At 36.2% G+C, this 18,464-nt stretch overlaps 1 protein-coding gene across 1 annotated transcript in view; it reads left to right on the plus strand.

Moving 5' to 3' along the window:
• The window catches only part of TRERF1 (transcriptional regulating factor 1), a 279,684-nt gene that overhangs the window by 178,596 nt on the left and 82,624 nt on the right, over positions 1–18,464 (plus strand). Inside the window, 1 exon segment of the mRNA XM_074310893.1 lies at positions 14,123–14,232. The gene's annotated coding sequence lies outside the window, so the exon portion shown is untranslated.

The following is an 18,464-nucleotide window of genomic DNA, read 5'->3' on the forward strand; positions in this document are numbered from 1 at the left end:
GGGCGGGAGGGGGGGGGGAGAAGTGAGACAGGTGACCTTGTGCAGTCCTCCCTCCCTTAAATCCAATTCATTTACATGTCACAGCATCACCTCCCTGATGTCTTAGTTCTCTTTGAGATCAAAGGACAAATAAACAACCTTTTACCTAGTCTTAATCATTGATTGGACATTGCTGAGATCTGTTAAAGACCTTAGCTTAAAAAGACCAAGTTCTCCCACTGCATCCAGGGTCATCTCCAGTCATCCTCATCTCTATCTGGCCACTCCCTGATGTCATGGTCCTACAAAGGACAAACAACAAACCATCAAATCCAGTCAGTGATTTGAGAATCTCACTTTCTGAGGCTCTGTTTGCCATGCTTATTTAAGAAACTTCAATGACTCCGCGTTGCCTATTGGATAAAATAAAAGTTCCTCTGATTTCTTATTTTTAAAAAAATCCTCACAAGTCTTTCTAGACATATTTTATAACATTTTCCTTCATGAATTTTGTATTCCTACTAAACTGTCAGTAAGTCAGCCAACAAGCATTTATTAAATGCTGACTATGTGCTAGGCACTGTGCTATGCCCTTGGGATACATAGAAAAAGTAGTCACAGCTTTCACAGAAGTTCACAGTCAAAGGGTGAAGATGAAATGCAAACTGCCATGTACTAAATAGATAAATTTGGGATAATTAATAGAGATCAAAGTACTATACATGGCATTCTATTTCCTACCTTTGTACCCTTGTGGTGGAAGCCCCTCCTGCCTGATTGTTCAGCTTCCTCACCATCACCTCTTGGAGTTTCTAGCTCTTCAGGGTCTAGCTCAATCTGCCTCCTTTCTTAAAACTTTCATTGTCTCTTCAGTATCCATCATATTTTGTTATTGTTCATTTGTTTTCAGTCATGTCCTACTGTAGGTCCTTAACGGGGTTTTCTTGGCAAAGATAATAAGAGTTGACATTTCCTTTTCTAGCATATTAGTTCCCCTACTTGGCCAGTGCCACTTAACTGATTGACTAACCTTGTGTTCTTCACCTTTAATTACTTAGTATTTTGTTTTGCATTTATATTTATGTGCCTGTTTGTACATTCTTCCTCCCCACCCTCAAGAAAATGTAAGATCCTTGAGGACAGGAATCATTTTATTTTTGTCTTTATGTCTCCTGTGCACTGGTGTTCTTCACAGTACAGGGAAGATAGTAGGCACTTAATAAATTCATATTGAAAGGGATCTGGGACTGCCTGTATTGGACTTGCATTTTTCACATTAGGACATCATCCTTGTAGGCATAGTCTAATTTTCCCTCTAAAGTAAAGAGAATCAGTAGTACAATTAATATAAGACAGGTTTTGTTTTTGTGTTTTGTTTGCAAATCATCACCCTTGTTTGACTATGTTTAATGTTTCCTTTTTTCCCCCTTTTTCCTTTTTTTTTTTTTCCCAATGTTTCCTTTTCTCCCAACAGATTCTTTGGTTTTTTGTTTTTTTTTTTTGTTCCTCCTATTAAAAATCACTTTTCATTCCTCTGGGTTAGTAGCTAGATTATGGGGAAGCAGCCCCCATGAGTTGAAGGGATGAAAAAGGGAGGAATCATTGTGAGAATAAAAACTGTCTTGAAGTCTGTCTCCACACAGAGAACCCGTAGTCCAGGGATGGAGGGGAGTGAAGACTATTACTGCTTCTCTCATGTGGGGTGCCACACATGAATAGGCTGCTAACTAGGACCTTTCTTCATAGTAGTTGGTGTAACATCATTCTCTACCTTGCTATAAAATGAAGGGCATTTCCAGAAGTTTATTCTGTCGTGTTTGACCTTTGTGATTCCATTTGGAGTTTTCTTGGCAAAAATACTAAAGTGGTTTGTCATTTCCTTCTGCAGTTTATTTTATTGAAGAGGAAACTGGGACAAACAGGATTAAGTGACTAGCTGGAGATACCCAGCTAATAAATGTTGGAAAGCCAGATTTGAACTCAGAAAGATGAGTTTTCCTGATTCCAATTCCAGCACTGTCTATTGTGCCACTTTTTTGCTTCAACATAGCCAAAATATATCTTCCTAAAGAAGGAAAGTTTCTGCCTGAAATTCTCCATTAATTTCATTCCTTTGGGCCATAGGGAAATGGGTCTTTAAGAACTCTCTGTTTAGCAAATGTAACTCTGGGTAGTGGAATGAGTCTGGGGCTGCAGTCAAAAGACTGGCTAAATTTATGGATGAGGTACTACTTATTTTCCAACTCTTAAGTCTCAGTTTTTTCATCTGTAAAATGAAAAGTTGAATTTGAAAAGCTCTAAAGTCATTTCTGACTCTTAAAATTTTTCTTTTGATCCTACATAATTCTGGGAAGGGGCTTTACCATAGCTTCTTATCAGATAATGCTTTAACTGGAATTAAATAAATTTCAATTAGCCAACATTTACTAAGTGTCTATTCTACATATACCCTACTAAGACTGGGGATACAAAGATAAACAAGAAAGTATTACCATTCTTATAAATCCTGAATCCTTTGCACTGACAGGAATAGGACACAGACAGGATGGATGAAAACAAGGGGCAAGATTGGAGAGTCAAAAAGGGTTGATGAATTCAACCTGGCCCCAAGTTTTGTGGAATTGTAGTAGTTAAAGACAGAATAGCGAGCAATAAAGTATGTTCTTAGGTGCTTGTCATTTGGAGAAAAATGAAATGAGTTACATTTTCCTCCCCTGCTTCTAGCTTTTTGTTCTCTCTAACATGAATAATATGAATACTTGAGCATCTTCAAATTGTTTTTTTTTTTTTATTAGACCAACTCGACTTCACATCTTATTCAAAATCTGATACCTTTTGCTTTGGATTTATTCAAGAAACTCCTTGAAAAAATGTAAGGTCAACATATTCCTTTTTTTTTTTTTTAAAGAAAAATTCATCCTTAAATTTTTTATTTTGTTCCTTTCTTTATATCATTATTTATTATCATTTATATTATCATATTATTTATATTATCATACTTCTAATTACCACTCTCTACTCCAATTACCATCCTCCAACCAATAGAACACTCCCTTGTAACAAAGAAGTGGTCAAGCAAAATGAAATCATTGCAATGACCATTACTAAGAATGTGTGTCACATTTTATACCTATAGTTCATCAACCCTCTATGGAGAGGTATGAGACGAGTTTCACCCTAAGTCCTTAAAATCACAATAAAACCTCAGATTTTCAAATATTCTTAGTATTGAAGATTAGTCAGTATTTGTGTTTGTGTCAAAAATGAAATTCTCTTTCAGCTATCTGTAGTACTTCTTTTAGAGTATTATTGGTCATGTATGTAAAACACATTGCAAACTTTAAAGTTATTTTTAGTAATAGTTTTTTATATATCTATTTTGGTTTCCTGAGGGAGGGAAAAGTGCAAGGTTGAAAAATGCTTCCTGAAGAGATGATAGATCCATTGGCTTTAGAATTGGTTACTACCTCAGAAATCATCATTGCTTAACCCCCTCATTTGACATATAGGGAAACTGATGCCTATAGCTGTTTAATGATTTACCCAAATCCAAATCACCAGTAAATGATAGCTCTTGGATTCAAATTCAAGGACCACTTGCTTCACATCCAAAGCTTTTACCCTCCCTCCATCATGCTTCTACAGGAGTAAAGGCACAGCCCTGTAAGAATCTCATCATGAACACCAAAAGATTGCCAACTGACTTTACAATTTATAATTTATTTTTTTTAGTTTTTTTTTGTTTTTTGTTTTTTTTTGCACACCACAGAGACCTACCAGTAGATATTACAAAGGAGGGAGATTTCTAGTGACGTGCTCCAGAGCTCTCTCCTTTGCTTTGTAATTTTCAACATTTTTCTCAATTGCTTAGATGAAAATGTAAAATCTGTAGCTATCAGATTCATGGATAGCATGAAGCTAAGAAGAATAGTTTACATATTGAAAAACAGAATCTAAATCCAGAAAGATCTCAAGAAGCTAGAGTGATTGACCAAATCTAATATGATTAAATTTAAGAGAAAAAAATGTATAAAACCTTACCCGTGGGTTCAAAATGTCAACTGCATAAATATTTAATGAGAATGTGAGTAGGCAACAGTTCAGATGAATAAAAAAAGACCCGAGGGTTTCAGCGAACTGAATGTTCAATATGAGCCCAAAATTAGCACCTTTGGCTATATTCATAGATGCATATTTGTGAAAGATTATCTCAAGGTACTTGCTCTGGTTAGACTACATTTGGAATATCTTGTCCTGTCCCAATCTCAATGAGAAAAAGACACTGGCATATTAGAGCTTATTCTTAAGATAGTTACCAGAATGGTTATTGGAAACCATGTGTTTTTAGAGTATCAGCTGAAAGAACTGGAAATGTTTCACCTGGGCAAAAAGAAGATTTGGGTGGTAACATGTGAAAAAGGAATTAGGTTTGCTTTGTTTTGATTAAGCAGAATTAGAAGCAACAAATTAAAACTTTTGAACAATGAGATCTGTAAAAGGGAAAGTATACTTCCTTGATAAGTTTAGTAGATTACCCATCTCTGGAATCAAAAGGGAGGTGCTCAAGAAAGACTAGATGATCCTTTCTCAGATGAAAAAACAAAATCACTGTTACCCTCTTCCAACTTTTGGGGATCTTTTATGCTAGATTCCATTACTTTAAACAGATAACAAATTTAAAAGGACTCCAATAGGAATCCCCAGCTTAGTCATGTTGGGGAAAAGATGTCTGCATATCTTTGTAGATGTGATGATGGGCTTTTCATTCTTCTATTCATGGTGAATCTGAAACCATCTGTTACACTTAGATCCATGAAATCATTTCCCCCATCCCCCTCAATCCTTCACTTTGTTGGTGTCATGAGGATTCATTAAATTTAACATAAATTTGTCAAGTACCCATATATCTGAGACATTATACTAAGTTCTGGAAATAATTAGGATAAAAAAGGGACACAAATCCTGTCCTTGAAGATATTTCATTTTAGTTGGGAGTGATAAGGTGATTATGAAAATAACTACAGTATTAGTTAGAAATGATCCAGTGATAAAATTTGTAAGCAGAACTGTAACTAGGGTTGGATAATTGAGCCTTTGTCTCTAGGGTGTCAAATCCTTAAGCAGCTTAGGAAAAAAAAAAGAGTTTAACATTTAGTTAGTCAGAATAACCTCTCCCAGCCCCAGGTGAATTGAGGACATATTTAGTCCTGCTTGCCTTAGTATTGATATTTGTTATTTGCTACATGGGAAAAATCAATTAGAATAGCCTGAGAGATTTGAATTACTGGTTGTGGAAATCAGATAAGATTTGGAAAATTTACCTAAACTGTCCTAGCCAGAGAAAAAATAAAACCTAATTTTGAAGAAGATTCTCTTTAGAGTACCCATTTCCATATGCAGAAACTCTTCCAGATGTCCCAATCTTTTCTTTTTTTCTGACTTCAGGGTATATAGACAACAGCTGGTTTCCATCCATGCTCCCTCAAAAAATTCTTGGCAAAATTGAATTACATATTCTCCTCTTATCCTTCATTTCTTCACTGACATTTTAGGGGAAGAACGGCATGATCAAAGAGATGTGCTATTTTTCTTCTCCGTGCCCTTTGTTAGTAACCCAACATAACTCAGAGCTGCCTCTGCCACATAGTGATTTTTCCAAGTCACATTACAAGAATGATTCCCCAGTATGAATGAACAGTCAGTGTTCTAAAAGTTACAGGTCTTTTTTTGGGGGGGGAGGGGAATTTCTCTTTTTCTGTGTAAGTAACCATAAAAATATTGGTAGCTTATAAAATTGGCCTGGACCAACAAAATGCTTTTGAAAGATACAATGTATTTATTCAGAGGACCTGGATTAAAATCCAGACTATTTTATCTGTGTGGCCAGAAAGTTCTTTTATTGCTCTGGGCCCCATTTCTTCTTCTATAATTGGAAGATAGGGGAGGCAGAATTGTGGATTTTTTCATTCATTATATTTGAATCCATAGTTCCTGGCACATAGTAGGCATTTAATACATTTTTAATAATTGATTGATAAATAGCCTCTAAGATTTCTTTCTAGCTCTAAGTTATGAATCTTTTGTACAGTAGATGGGGCAGTTAGACGGATAAAACAATAAACTTGGAGTCAGGACATCTGAGTTCCAGTCTTGCCCCAGACCTTTACCATCAATGTGATCCTCAGCAAGTTACTTAACATCTTTCTCTGCCTCAGTTTCTTCATCTGTAAAATGAGATGATAGCACCTATGTATGAGAATCAAAATGAGATGATTTATATAAAGTGTTTATAAACCTTACCTTAAAGCATTATATAAATACCATTTATTACTGTTCATTTAGAGAGAAGATAATAGACTGAAAACTGCTTGGAATCTTCAGAGGTTTTCTGGTCCACTTTTACAATTTATAAATGAAGAAACTGACTTCTACACTTTTCTAAGACAATAATGATAATAAGAGGCACAGCCTCAAGAACTGGATGATGATCATTTGATTCGCCCCCTCCCAGTCACTTTAATATGAAAGATTACATTCTCTCTATGATAGCGTACCCATTATGGTGTGAAGGCTTGCTGAACTCTTTTCATGTCTGCTCATCCACTTTTGGTGTCTGCTTGGCATTCAGTTCTTACCTGTGGCTCTTAGGCTACAGCCTGTGCAGTGACCACAGTCTGGTCCACACACAAAACCAGGTTAAGGCCTCAAACCCATTGATGAGTTCAGAATGAATAGATAAGAAGAATTTGTTTCAGTGGCTCTGAAGGAAACTGAAATAGGTGCTGTGGAATATTTAGAGCTCGGAGAATGTGCCGAGATCATGCACTCTGTGATGTCATTGGTCCTCTTAGAAAATGAAAGATTTACATCCATGAAATATAGTTCTTTGATATATTCAGGTAGTAGTACTACCTGAATTTTATTGCTGTCTTTTATTTATATTTAATAGCCATTTCTAGGTATCTTCCTCTGCCATGAAAAAGAAAAACATAGTTAAGTAAAGCCCAGTTTTTCATGCCCAGGTCTGAAAATGTCTGTACTTTCTATGTTGAAAGAATAGTATTCCTTCCTGTCTCCCCACAAAAAATCAGTTATTATAGTGATTTAGTATATACAGTATTTCATTTTAGTGTTGTGTTCATTTCCATTTATTCTAGTTCTTGTGATTCATTTTCCAAGTTCTTCTTACTGCCCTCTACATCAATTCATACAAGTTGAAAAGTTATTTGGCGTGTTTATTAAGATTTTTTTTTGAGCAGTCTCTAAACATGATGGTTGAGGAATATGTTGGCTATGAGAGGAGCCTACCTGGATGTAAGAATTTGTTGTAGAGAGTTTATAAAGTGAATAAACTATGTGAGTGAGATTTGATGGTACAATAAAAATTCCCTGATTAATTAAGGGGAAAGACCAGTTTAAATGAGAAAGCTGGTATGCAGAAACTGATAAATGGTGGAGAGTATTTGGACTGGTTGCCTAAAGACCTTGGTTTCAGTCCTGACCATGCCATTGACTAATTGTTATCTTGGGCAAATTGCTTCATCTCTCTAAGTCTCAATTTCTTCATCTATAAAATGATGTCATAGGATCATTGATTTTGAGCCAGAAGATACATTCAAAACATCATTTATGAAACTTCAAAACTTAAAAAAAACCCTAGACAACAAATGTTAAATATTTTTTACATATAATTGGGGAATAAAATATTATTTAAAAAGTAACTAAAAGGCAAAAGGAAAAAAAGATCATTGAAGGGATTGCAGGGGGATTTGAGCTGGAAAGGATGTACTCAGGTTCATAATCTTGTCATTATCCTCAATTCCTCAATCTGCCTCACTTTAAATATCCAGTCACTTACCATTTTTATCATAATATCTCTCCTATAGTTCTCTTTTCTACCCTCACCTGAGTTCAAAAGGTGAACTTAGCTCCTTTCACCTCTGTTCTCACACCATTTTTATGAATTACTGGTTGGTCTCTCTGCCTCAAGTCCTTCCCTAGTCCCATTTAGCCTCTACATGGCTGCCAAACTGATTTTCCTGAGGCTAGGGTCTAATATCACTTCCTCTTCAATAAATTCCCATGGCTCCTTATTGCTTCCAGAATAAAATAAAAACTCCTACACTTTAGCTTTTAAAGACCTTAACAATCTGGCCCACCCCCAATCCAGAATGACCACAAATTCCTAATTAATGAAATGGATGGATATAAAGGAAAAAATGTTCATTGTGGCATTGAGATATGGATATTAGTTCTTCCACTTACTAGTTAGTTGTATGGCCTTGTACCAGGTGTTTTTCTTCTGGGCTTATTTCTTACAGAAACTCTGCATAACTATACTTCCACCTCTTACCAATCCCTTTATAGGGTTTTATGTATCTGATCAGATGATATATGAAGAGTATCTTATTTGTAAAATACTATATAAATACAAACTGAGATTATGATTAATAATCTTGTCTTTGTGAGTAATTAGGTTGTCCTGTATTTTGCAGCTGCTTTTGTCCTGTCAGGTTTGGATGGAGAGATTGTGGGGACAGGGTAAAGAGGACAAAACTTAATAAGGGCCTACTGTGTAAGCACTTTGCAAATATCTCATTTGATCCTTACTGTGAGGTAACTACGATTATTATCCCCATCTTGCAGCTGAGAAAACTGGAGCAGGGTCACAGAGGTAGTTAAGTATCTGAGTCTAGATTTGAACTCAAGTCTACTTAACATTTAGCTGAGCACTCTGATCCACTATGCCACTAGTAATGACCATAGGACAAATATTTCCTTCCTTAGGACCTTAGTTTCTTCATTTGTAACCTCAGGGAGTCATTCATTCATTCAGTTAATAAGCATTTATTGTAGACGATCTATTTTAATTTTATAAGTGATCATTCTTATAGTGAAAGAAACTGAATCCCTCTGGAAGGAAATGGCAGAGCAAGGATTTGAACTCTTTGAACAGACCCATTGCTTTTACCCTAAACTAAACTTAAGTTCCCATGTATTTCTGACATTTCTAATCCTCAGTGCCCCTAAGTGTCTCCTTCCCTTAGGGCAGCCACATCATGATTGGAATGGCACATCTCTTTAGTCTTGTTGGCAAGTACTAACTGGCATATCTACATTTATATAGCATAGCTTCCAGAAAAGCAGGGTGTCTTAGCAACAATATTCAAGTGCTGGGAGAAGAATAATAGGAAGATTCAGGGTGAGAACTCTGCCCTGGGGAGATCCTGGGAGCTTTTAAGGAGAAGCAAGCCTTCCTTGTTTACTAATCCCAGCCACAATGGTATCTAGGACGGGAATATTGTCCAGCTCCTTAGCAGGTTCAATTTGCAAATTTACAAACATTTATTAATATTAAGAGCCTACTCTGTGCCTGCTACTGTATTAAATGCATGGAACATAAATATAATCCCTGCCCTCAAGGAACTTGCTTTCTATTGAGGACATAGATGTAAAGGAATTTCTTGAGTGATGGGGAAGTGGCGCTTGCTAAGATTTCTTTATATCTTTTGGACTGGGAGGAAAACCATGGAGACAGAACAATTGGTCATCTTCATCCCAAGCCTGGGATTTCTCATAAGACTAGTAGTTCTCTGTACTGGTTTCTCGGTTGCCCCCAAATTTCCCATTTCCCATTTCCCCTTTTAAAAAAAAATCTTTCCCAATCCTAGCTGTGTCAGTTCTTTTCTTTGTAGTAGGCAGCATGGAAGGAATACTTAGCACCTCATTTTGTTCTGGGGCTTCCTGTCTCGTTCACCCTGCTGTTCATCTGTTGTTTTTCCTCCATCCCCTTAGTCCACTCCTACTTCTCTTTTTAGTAGGAAGTACTAGTAGGAGGTTTTCATTTTACTGGCCAGGCAGTTGGGGAAAACTTCTGGATTCAGATTTTAGAATCATAGTTTATAGAACTTAATCCCTTCCCTATACCCCAAGTATGGGAGGAAATACTTTTTATTTATTTACTTAATACTACTACCTGACCATCTTTATAGAGCATTTTTATGTAGTTTTGCAAAAGCACCTTGCATAAATTGTGTGTGGGGGTAAAATTAACCCCATTTTGCACATGAAGAAATTGAGTCTCAAAATGATTTCTGGCTTGTTTTGGATTTGAATTCCTGTCCTCCTGATCTCAAGTGCATCATTTGATTCCCTGTGCTTGTTAATCCTTGTAATGACTCCATGCCAGTGGGTGTGGTCCCAGTCAAACTGAGCTTACAAGGTCTCCCATTACATCTAGCCATGTCTTTATCTGACCACTGGTCTCAGAAGGCTCTGGAGGGGAAAGTGAGGCAGGTAATCTTGCTCAGCCCTCCCTCACTTAATCCAGTTCACTTTCCTGTCATGGCATCTCCTCCCTGATGTCACTGCTCTTTGAGAACAAAGGACAAACAACAACCCAGACAGAACTGTTACATGGGATCAAGGAGAGGAAAAAATTGTAGTGGGGGGAGGGGGGAGGTAAGGACACTGACTTTGTCTATTAGAACTCAGGTAACCTCAGAAGCTGCCTAGTTCATTCCTTCATAACTGAGGCCCCAGAGAGAGCTATGCAGATGACAATTATAAAGGGATGCAATTTGAACTTGGGTTTTCTTAATTCTTTCTATACCAGTACCATAGTACCTTCCTAGAAGAATAACTTTTTAGAATATGTATCCTTGGTGCCGCTTAAACAATTACTTTTCTCTTCTGGATCTCAGTTTTCTTTGTCAGATAAGGGACTTGGATAAATTGTTTTTGAGGGTCTCTTCCTTCTCAGACAAATGATGATTCTCTTTGCTAGAACATATCAATAGCATTAGGTCTGAAGGAATAATTTCTCCCAACTGTCAACACCACCTTCTAACCTGAATCTCCATGAGTAGCTTTTGTTGTTGTTGTCAAAACCTACTTCTTACCTACTTCCATTCAGTACTTCAACTTAATTTGGGTTGATTTCCAGTTACTGTATTGACTTATTTGTACATAAACAGTTACTCCCCTCAAATCTCATCTTAGCCAACATTTCAGCGTTAATGACATACAATCTTTGCAATGTTACAGACAACAGGCTTCAAAAACATTCTGTTGCTATAGAAATGTTTATGATGTGCTTATCTCTAGGACTCCATAAGAGACAAACTCTCAAATTATAGATGATTTAGAGTTTGCAATGGGAGTGTGTGTGTGTGAGTGTGTTTGAGAGTGGTTGGCATTTGCATTTAAAAATGCCTGAACCTTTGAAGAAGGAAGTTTTATTTCTGCAGTTATTTCTAAAAGTTTAAAATAGGAACTACTTAAAAGCTAACAGCTTTGTAAAAAGAGCTTTTTCTTTTAAACATTCAAATGAGTGAAAGTGACTTCTAATGTTTCCCTCAAGTATTAATACAGAAGGAATTGAAAGACTTTTTGAAGTCATGTCAGTTTCTTAATTTAAAAAAAAAATCATGTTTGTAGTATTAACAGTAGATATTAACACCAGAAAGACCCTTGACATTTTGAGTGCCCAGATCCTACGTGTTTATCTCAGTTTATTTTGATGGATGGATCATGATTTTTATTAAAAAAAAAAAAAATATATATATATATATATATATATATATATATATATATATATATATATATATATATGCTTCAGATGGCACTTTAGATGGTGTTGCTGTACTAGAAGGAGTCAGATCAGGGTCATTTGTTCAGGTCAGTCAGCGAGTACCTATTAAGCTCTTACTGTGTGCTGTGCACTATGTCAAACACTATATTAAGGCCCCCAAAAAAGTCCCATGGAGAGTACATTCTAATGAGGAGATAAGTGGTAAATAATAAAGCCAATGGAATTCTGGTATTCTCAGAAGTGAAGGCACTAGCAGCGGGGGTGGGGTGGAGATTGGGCATGGATCAGAAAGGGCTTTCTAAAGGTGAGCTTTGACCTGAATCTTGAAGGAAGCCAGATAAACAGAGAAGCAGAGGATTCCAGGTACGGTGACAGTGCAAAGGCATGGATATGGATGTTGTGTTTGATCAACAGCAAGTAAGCCAGTTTAACTGAATCTAGAGTATGAGGAGTGAAGTAAAGATAGCAGGAGATCATATTGTGAAGAGTTTTTCACGCTCCACCAAAGGAGTTTATATTTGATCCTGGATGTAATAGGAGTTCATTGAGCCAAGAGAATGACAAGGTTCAAACTTAAGCTTTAGAAAAAGCCTCTTGACAGCTGAGTGGAAGATGAATTGGAACAGGGAAGACAGTTTGAAAGATATTTCAGGCAGTGATGAGGGCCTAAATTCAAGTGATGGCTATATTTGCAGAGAGAAGAGGATGTATATTAACTATTGTAAAGATAGAAGTGAAATGATTTGGCTACAGATAAATATGTGGACTGAATGAGAAGTTGAGGATGACTTACCATTGGGGACCTGGGTAATTGGAAAGAGGATAGTGCCCTTAAAATTAATAGGAAAGATGGGAGAGATAATGAAGTCTGCTTTGGACATTTTGAGTTTGATATGTCTATGGGACATTCTGTTTGAGAGGCAGTTGGTGGTAGATCTGGGAATCATCTATCTACATAGAGATGATAATTGCCTAGCTGAAGAGATAACTAAGTTAGTATAGAACACCTAGAAGAAGGGCTCAGCCTTTACCTGTTTAGGATTTTAGTGCAAAGTAGGTTGAAAAGGTGTGGTCAAACAGATAGGAGAACTGGGAGAGAGAATAGTTTCAAGAAAATGTTGAGGAGAGAAAGGATGCCAGAAGAGTGATCCGTAGTGTTTACTGCTTCTAAGAGGTCAAGGTGGTTGAGACTTGAGAAAAGGCCATGAATTTGGTCCCTTACTGATAACTTTGGAACGGGCAATTTAATTTTAAGTGAGGTGAGGAGAGGGTCGGAAGCCTGATTATAGAAGGATTAGAAGAGAGACAGAGTACTGATAGTCTCCTAAAATGTGATGGAAGACTGGCATGTGTGGGTGCCCCTTCTCAGATTACCCAAAGCCTTGCTTCCTAGGAATCCTCTTTTCACACCATTCTTGTGTTCCATCTCTGAAATTTTAGGGTACTGCCTTGCTAAATTTTCATAGTCCTGTTTGGTAGAAAGGAAAATTCTTGGAAAAATATGAATTAATTGGTCTTTGTCTCCAACCAATAATATAAATCAGACCTGAGTTCATATCATACATCACTTAACCAATGATATGACCCTGGCCAATTTGTATAACCTCTCTATACTTCATTTTCTTTATCTGCAAAAATGGGGGAGAGGGGGTGATTGTTTTTAAAAGACCATAAGGCTCTTTCCAACTGTAAATCTATGAATCTATGAGTTATAGAGGGAATAAGTACTATAAAAAGTGAGAATGTATGTGCCCCAACTTACGTGGTGAGTAAGTTGGTGAGGGGAAGGCTTTATGGAAGGAGAGTCTTAAAGCATGACCTTGATAATGACTGTGATTTTCATAGGCAGAGTGCAAAGGCTGCATCATGTTTGGAAAATAATAATCTGAACCCAAATGGAATTTCCTTCAGTGTATTCACCAACAGTGGGTAGACTAAGCTGATTGGAGTAGAAGAATATATATAAGGGAATCATGGGAGGATAAGAGGAAAATAAGGTAAAATTTCCCTGTGATCCTCATTCTGTGTTATATCATTCCAAAAAATGCTGCTATTTATTTCTAGTTTAATATCGTTCTGTTAAGTGAGGGGGAAGGGAGGTTGTGGAATTAAGGCCTATTAGGATGATTCAATGATGGATAACTTCATGAGGAAACTATTGTCTTTGTGATACCCTCAAAGTCTCATTAATCATGTGATCAGTGCACAATAAATATTTCATAATTTTTAAAAAAATATGTAGTGATAGTGATTGATAAGAGGGAAATGTTATCATGAGTCAATTCTGTCAATTCTGTATGTAGTAGAATATCTTAGACAAAATATATAATCTCAATTTTCCAAATGAATTAAGGGAAGGAAAGGAGAATAAGTATTTATATATGGCTTACTATGTGTCAGGCTCTATGCTAAGTATTTTATACAAATATCATTTCATTGTATGATGATACATCCTACATGTATCCTCATTTGACCCTCATAGCAATTCTGGAATGAAGATGCTTTTATTAGATGATGAGAAGTAACTCTTTTTTTTCCTTTCTCTTCTAGCCATACCAGGCTCCTTCCCCCACCCTGTGAGCAGCATGCAAACAGCATGACGGGCCATAGAAGTGACCAGAGCCAAAAACTTTACTCAGCCAACTGCTGCCAAGGTCACGGTGAGGTTCATTTTCTCTTTTGGGCAAATTTACTAATTTTCATTTTTAAAAAGTTAAATAAAAAATTATGTAAAGTCTCATTGTCTCATGTTATGGGCCAGAAAAATATGTCTTACTTAACCTAGTAGCTATAATTTATATATACAACAGTGTTGTTAATTTGGTACATTTTCAGCCTCAGGAAATCGAGATGGCATCATAATTTTGATATTGGACTAGGAGTCAGTAACCTTGGATTCTATTATCTGGTCATGTGCCCTTGGGCATTTTCTTTTCTTCTTCTATAAAATGAAGGGATTCCCTTCTAGGTCTAACATTACATGAATCATCAGGGTTAGTGGAGTGGAGCAGAAAGTGTGGACAATGGTAGACTAGAAAGCAATTTTAAAATTGTTCCTTTTCAATTCTGTGCCATAGATTAATAGACTGTACACAGATAATTGTCCCCTTGCCATTCTACTAATCAGAACTTTTGAGAAAAAAGGTTCTTGGTCACTGAAAGTGAAGCACAAATTGATTTGTGCTTCATTTATATGATTACTATAGTCGTTAAAAATTTTTTCCCAAATTTTTACATTCAAAGGATCTGATAAAGGCCTCATTTCTAAAGTATATAGAGAATTGACTCAAATTTATAAGAATTCAATCCATTCTTCAATTGATAAATGGTCAAAGAACACGAACAGACAATTTTCAGGTGAAGAAATTAAAACCATTTCTAGTTATATGAAAAAGTGTTGATCAGAGAAATGCAAATTAAAATAATTCTGAGGTACCACTACACACCTCTCATGTTGATTAAGATGACAGGAAAAGATAATGATGAATGATGGAGAGGATGTGGGAAAATTGGGACACTGACTCATTTTTGGTGGAGTTGTGAACTAATCCAACCATTCTGAAAAGCAATATGGAACTATGCCCAAAGGGCTATCAAACTGTGCATATTCTTTGATCCAGCAATATTTCTATTAGGATTATATCCAAAGAGATCTTAAAAGAGGGAAAGGGATCCACATGTGCAAAAATGTTTGTGGCAGCCCTTTTTGTAGTGGGAAGAAACTGGAAACTGAGTTGATGCCCATCAGTTGGAGAATGGCTGAATAAATTGTGATATATGAATGTAATGGAATATTATTGTTCTGTAAGAAATGACCAGCAGGATGATTTCAGAAAGGCCTGGAAAGGTTTAGGTGAACTGATGCTAAGTGAAATGAGCAGGACCAGGAGATTGTACACAACAACAAGAAGATTATATAATGATTAATTCTGGTGGATGTGGCTCTTTTCAACAATGAGATGATTTATTCCAGTGTCTTATGATGAAGAAAGCCATCTGAGAGGACTGTGGAAACTGAGTGTGGATCACAACACAGCGTTTTCACCCTTTATGTTGTTGTTTGCTTCCATTTTGTTTTCTATCTCATTTTTTTGGTCTTTTTTTATCTGATTTTTCTTATGCAGCATATTTGTGGGAATATGTTTGGAATAATTGCAATTGTTTAACATATACTGGATTACTTGCCAAAAATTTTTGGAACACAAGTTTTTGTAAGGGTGAATGTTGAAAATTATTTATGTATTTTGAAAATAAAAAGCTTTAATGAAAAAAAAAAACAAAAAAATTTCCAAATACATATTAAGATAATTTTAATATTCATTTAAAAATTCTTTTATGTTCCAATTTTTCTTCCTCCTTTTACCTCTCCCCTCCCTGAAAAAGTAAGCAGTTTGATATAGATTATACATATGTAGTCATGTAAAACATATTTCCATATTCATCATGTTGATCAGTGTAAGTCTTAAACATTTATTTACCAAGGACCTACCTTATGATATATGTCATATAGCCATATGGGAAATAGTTCTTAACTATTAGATTTTCTTTATAGGTCTGCTCCCTTTTTAGTCATTCCCTTCCAGATAATGATCTATCCCTTTTCTTTATTTCTCCACCCCCTTCAGTTTGGGACTGTGATATAAATCTATTGTACTTATTACTGTATAATATAATAATTTCCAAAAGATATCTGCTCCACTCATTTTATACTTTTGTATAGGGAGTCTTTTTGCAAGCTCTTACTAACCCTTGTCATAGGTTTGTTTGCTTTTTGAGAGGCCTTTTTTTGTAGTGAATAAGAGAACTGACTATGTCATTGAGACAATTTACTTCATGTTCTTCCTCTGACCCATATCGTCTGTTGTTACCACAAAAAAGTCACTTTAACCTTTCAATAGTCTCAGGATTACTGGCCATAAGTTTCAGAGAAGATAGAAAATTTGACAGAAATTCCTTACCAGGTATTCCCTGACACTTTAAAATTGTAGGTCTGATGAAAAGTAAAATAATAACAAATCTTCCAGAAGTCTCAGTGTAGCATGAAAGTCACCCTGAGTTCTTGAGGATCAATGCAACATTACACATATACTTAGAAGGTCTCTCCCATCTGGAAATACTTCAGTCAGATGTTTGTCATTCAAAGTTTAAAACAAAGAGGCTCATCACCAAAGGTCTGGGATGCTAAAGATGAAATTTTTTTTGGCTATAATATCTTACAAAACTGTCTGTTAAAGCATAATGTAAATATCCACCCACACCACTGAAAAGATTAGATTCTTATAAAGAGGAAAGAAATAATGGAAGACCCATGGGAGAGGCTGAGTCAGCTTCAGAAAGGCTTCATTTTTGAAAATGGGGAAGAAAACAAAGGTTTATTAGCTGAAGGGAGAAAAAAAAAAAACAGATGATGGTTAACTACAGGGATTTGTTCAACATTTTTGCTTACCATTAGCATCTGGTCACCCAGAAATGCCTATGGTTACTATGGTAGTTTTCCTTTCAGCTTTTGTTCTTCAGGAGTAGCATGACTTAGGAGGGGGGTGGAACTGGGAATGGAGCTATGTAGAGCAAATTCCAGTTCTGAAACATCTCACACAAAGTAATTTAAGGAGAGAAACAAAGAAGAATGGGAGGGCCAGCAAAGAAATTTTCAACCCTGATCTTCTAGGTCTTCAGGGGCCAGAGTCCCACTGAAGGAATCTTTCTTTCTTGCACTCAAATGAGATAACATCTACTTGGGTTTGCTATATGAGTCTACTTTTCTAGGATTGGAGTAATTCCCCAACTAGCAGATGAGCTTACCAGGAAGCTGTAAAATAGCCAGTTAGTATTGAAAAATTTGTTTATGAGTCTAGTATTCGAAAATCTCTAGAGAGAAAATGGTTCCTGCAGTTTGTGAAGGATTTTTTTATATCATTTTTACAACTTTTATCATGATTCTATAAAGGAATTCTGAATCTAGTAATTAGTTGATCCAGCGCATTGTTTTCCAAACATCTTGGCTTCTCTCCCCTGTTCTTTATTGTTCCTTCATTCCTTTTCTTTTTTTCCTTTTCTTCCTTCTCCTCCTCCTCCTCTTCTCCTTCTCTTTCTCTTCTCCTTTTCTTTCTTTCTTTTTTCTCCTCCTCTTTCTTATGACACTGCCTTCTGATGCCTTTCTGCTTTCTTTTCCAGATTTCTCGGTTCATGAGCCCTTCCATCAGAGGGAGGGAATGGAAGCTTTATACCATAAAATACTTTATAGATAACAGATTGGTATTAAGATTAAGATTGGTATTATGAATACCTGCTGAAAAACATAATGATAGATGATATGAGGATCACAGAAACAATATGATATGGGCCTTCCCTTTGCACCATGACATGTTGAACATTCCACATGTTTTTGGAACTGTAAGCATAGAGTTCTATTACTTGGGCATTCCTCTGGAAGCAAATTTTAGGTTCTATAAAAGAGAAGTTCAGGGAAGAGTGGGTAGCTCTTTCATTTTGGAGGGGAGAGCTCAGCTATCAGGAGCTAAAGTTGAAGAAAGAGATGGGGTCAGACTGGAAAGAGAAATATCAGTTAAAGGAGATTTTTTTTATTCTATGGTTAATAGAGATCATTGACAGTTTTTGAACAAATGAATAATTTGTATAGTGCTCTGCTTTAGGGTTATTTATTTGCAAAGCAGAGTTAAAGATAAACTGGATGGTATAGAGATAATTGTGGCTCAGGGACACATTAAAAGACTATCCTCATGTTTGCCTTTTTTTATGTAGTGTTCTGGGAAACACTGAGTCCAAGTCAATGAATTGCTTTGCTTTTTCTAACTAACCAATCCGTCTATTAGTCATGACTGTTTCCTGAGAAATCACATTCTAGAAATACATTTATCTAGGCTAGAAAAAC

This window comes from Sminthopsis crassicaudata, chromosome 4 (genome assembly GCF_048593235.1).
Source record: "Sminthopsis crassicaudata isolate SCR6 chromosome 4, ASM4859323v1, whole genome shotgun sequence".
Classification (NCBI taxonomy): domain Eukaryota; kingdom Metazoa; phylum Chordata; class Mammalia; order Dasyuromorphia; family Dasyuridae; genus Sminthopsis; species Sminthopsis crassicaudata.